General features: G+C 49.4%; 1 protein-coding gene across 1 annotated transcript in view; it reads left to right on the top strand.

The window, feature by feature from the left end:
• Window positions 1-3,645, top strand: part of FAM32A (family with sequence similarity 32 member A) — a 271,335-nt gene that overhangs the window by 202,965 nt on the left and 64,725 nt on the right. The window lies entirely within an intron of this gene.

Below are 3,645 nucleotides of genomic sequence, written 5' to 3'. Positions count from 1 at the left end.
TTTGTGTGAATTTTAGAATGTGTGGGGACAAAACACAGCATTTTGGTTCAACAAATGTGAATGGGAAAATGCCAACAATTCAACAAATGTTATTTGCTGTTTACATGACTACCTGATATAAGGATTATGATCTCTATATTACAGGGGAGAGCTCTTTGCCTTAGTAACTCAAACCTCTGGTCCGCTGTCATCTCCAAACCTGCCTGCACCAGACTAAAAGGATGAGAAAGGTCTTAATAGGTAAGATAGGAGCAGGAAAGATGGTCCCTGTCACTTGAGTCAGGAAAGCACAAGGCGGGCCTGAGTAAGGTTTTCTCTATGTTAACACTTATAAAGGAAGGGAATAGGAAAGCTGGAAGGTAGGCAGGGTCCACGTTGATGAGAGCCTGAACTTAATTTGGTCAGGAATGGAGAGCCACTGATCAGTAATCAATAAATTGAAGAAATTACTTAGGAACATCCACTTAGCATTCATTGTCAGAGGACTAGAGTGAGGGTAAACTAGAGGCAGGAAGATCAGCTAGGACAGTATTTCAGTTAACCCAGGATATAGTGCTTGCCATAATGGAGTAAGAAGGGAGAAGTGATCTGAAGGAAAGTAATCTGAAGACTTAGTTTATTGGTTGGCAGGAACTTAAAGAAGAACCTAAAGGAGAAGACTCTTGAGAGTCCCTTGGACTGCAAGGAGATCCAACCAGTCCATCCTAAAGGAGATCAGTCCTGGGTGTTCATTGGAAGGACTGATGCTGAGGCTGAAACTCCAGTACTTTGGCCACCTGATGTGAAGAGCTGACTCATTTGAAAAGACTGTTGCTGGGAAAGATTCAGGGCAGGAGAAGGGGACGATAGAGGATGAGATGGTTGGATGACGTCACCAACTCGATGGACATGGGTTTGGGTGGACTCCGGGAGTTGGTGATGGACAGGGAGGCCTGGTGTGCTGCGGTTCATGGGGTCGCAAAGAATCGGACGCAACTGAGCGACTGAACTTAACTGAAAGAAGAAAAGGTCAAAGATGACTGCAGTTTCACTACCTGAATTGCTTTGATGTTTGCTCTAAGATCTGATCTTGAGGAAGGAGAATAGGGAATCAAAAGGAGAAATGAAAGCCTTTAAGACATTAAGGCAAACAATTTTTTTGTCACCTAGTACAATCAAAAACATTTCCTTCATTTTAATTCAACAGTTACGCTGACACTGTGAGCTTGTTACGCTGGTAGATCGAATGAAATATAATGCAGTCCTCTACCCTACCATTGCTAGATTGAAGTTCCTCATCTCCCCCCTCCCCCCTTGGGCTGTAATCTAATCTCAGTATACCGTTTTAGTCATCCTGGTGCCTCAGCACTTAATACAAGTAATGTTTGTTAAACTGACCTGTCGCAGCTCTTGGGAGTACCCAATCCCATGAAGTGTGAGTGGGACAGAAGGTGAGGTTAGGACCAGATTGTGAGGACTTTATCCTGCCGATAGACCATGGATGGATAAGGGATAAATGTTTTAGACTAAGCACACTGAAGGGCAGAATCTGGATTAGACAGTGATCGGGGAGACTAGTGGAGAGATGTGATCTGACAGGCAACAGAGGTAGAAAGACAAGATTTAAGAGCCATTTAGAACCTCTAAAAACCAGGCTGTGAAGGATGAAAAAGTATCAAAGCAACTTAGGTCTCACTCAGAAGATAACTCAAGCTAGTATGAGTAGGAGATGACAAGTTCAGTTGTGGATATGATGAGTTTGAGCTATCTTTAACAGATACAAAGGCAGATACCCAAAAAGTAGTTGGGACGTGGAGGCATGGCTCAGCTATGGGCTACAAAATCATCCAGCATAGAGATAATAGGAGCCAAGGAAGTTAATAAGATCACCCCGGAAGCAAGAACAGGGAGAGAACCATGAGGAACAGCAATGTCTAAGAGACAAGAAAAAACCCCTCCAAAGACTGCAATGGAATCTGAGAAGCAGCACCCAAGAAAAGGTGGTGTGGGTAATAAAAGGAAAATAAAATGGGAACAGTACCAAGAAAAGGACCACCGGAGAATGTGGTCTATAGAAGCAAACAACACAGGCAGAAACCTGCGAAGTGGCCAATGGCTCTGGCTGAAGCTCTTCCTAACCATAGCAAGATTCGCAAAAAAAAAAATGTGCTGCAGTGGGAGGAAGGAGAGGTAGGGGGCATCTTTTATAAGTTCCTCGGGCAAGTCTCCAGGCATGATACCCCCAGAGCGACACCTAGCGGTGGCCATGCAAATGGTATGTGAGTGAGTGAGTGAGTGAAGTCGCTCAGCCGTGTCCGACTCTGTGCGACCCCGTGGACTGTAGCCCGCCAGGCTCCTCTGTCCATGGGATTCTCCAGGCAAGAATACTGGAGTGGGTTGCCATTTCCTTCTCCAGAGGATCTTCCCAACCCAAGGATCGAACCCGGGTCTCCTGCATTGCAGGCAGACACTATCCTCTGAGGCACCAGGGGAAGCCCTGCAAGTGGTATGGCTCATCTCAATGGTGCAGGAAAACATCGTGATCAAGACCTCAGCCTCCAGACTTCCCTGGCGATCCAGTGGTTAAGAATCTGCACTCCCACTGCAGAGGCATACCCGGTCAGGGATCTAAGGACGCAACATGTACGTGTGTGTGTGTTAGTCGCTTAAGTCATGTCCGACTCTGTGCAAGCCCATGGACTGTAGCCCTCCAGGCTCCTCTGTCCACAGGGATTCTCCAGGCAAGAATGCTGGAGTGGGTTGGCATTTCCTCCTCCAGGGGATCTTCCCCACCCAGCAGTCGAACTCAGGTCTCCCGCATTGCAGGCAGATTCTTTACCATTTGAGCAACATAGTGCAGACAAAAAAAAAAAAAGACCTCAACCTCTGAAGCTGATCCCTTTGAGTTCAAAATCCAGCCTACCTGGTTAAGACCCTGGGAAAGTCATTTAATCTATGTGGTCTCGGTTTCCTCATCATAAAATGGGGGGACGACAATAATACCCACCTCAGTGGGTTGGGGTGGGGTTAAAACACTATGTAAATGCTGACAACACTGGCAGGCACAGAACCAACGCCTGTTAAGTATTCCCTATAATTCACACTGTGCTAACGCCTGAGGTTTCCGAAGCCCCCAGGTGCGCCTCAAAGAGCTGATTGGCTTGCCGCAGGCGAGGCTCCGGGGTAAGACTTGGATAACTTCTAAACAGGTTTGTGGGCCCGTCCTGAGGAGTCCTGCGGGCCTCAGGGCGCAGCTTGGTGAATGAGGTCTGGGTATCTCTAGGTAGGTCCCCTGGCCAGCGCCGAGGTCCCTCAGCAGGTCTCAAGGGGACCTCGCTTCGACTATCACGGCGCCCCTGCTCTCCTTTGCGCTTTGGCTCCCCTGGAACGACGCAGACGCCTCCACACCGCACCACCACAGCCACGCTGCCTCCCAGCACTTGTCCGGGCACCAACTGAGGCTGCGCGGGTCTTGGAGCGCGGGCGCCACAGACCCCACGCGCGTGCGCCCTCTGCTGGCGCCAACGGCCTTCCCGGCGCGCGTGCGCACAAGCTCCAGACCGGCCCCTGGTTTGAGGGCGCGCGGAGCCGTTGACCAAGCTCCCGGCTTATCCCCATCCCATCGCGGGGCGGGGCCGCCCCAGAGTGGAAGGAAGAAGGCGGGGA

The sequence above is a fragment of the Bubalus kerabau genome, chromosome 1 (assembly GCF_029407905.1).
Source record: "Bubalus kerabau isolate K-KA32 ecotype Philippines breed swamp buffalo chromosome 1, PCC_UOA_SB_1v2, whole genome shotgun sequence".
Classification (NCBI taxonomy): Eukaryota; Metazoa; Chordata; class Mammalia; order Artiodactyla; family Bovidae; genus Bubalus; species Bubalus kerabau.
Note: the sequence above shows the minus strand (reverse complement) of the source record. Positions and strands in the feature narration are given on the sequence as shown.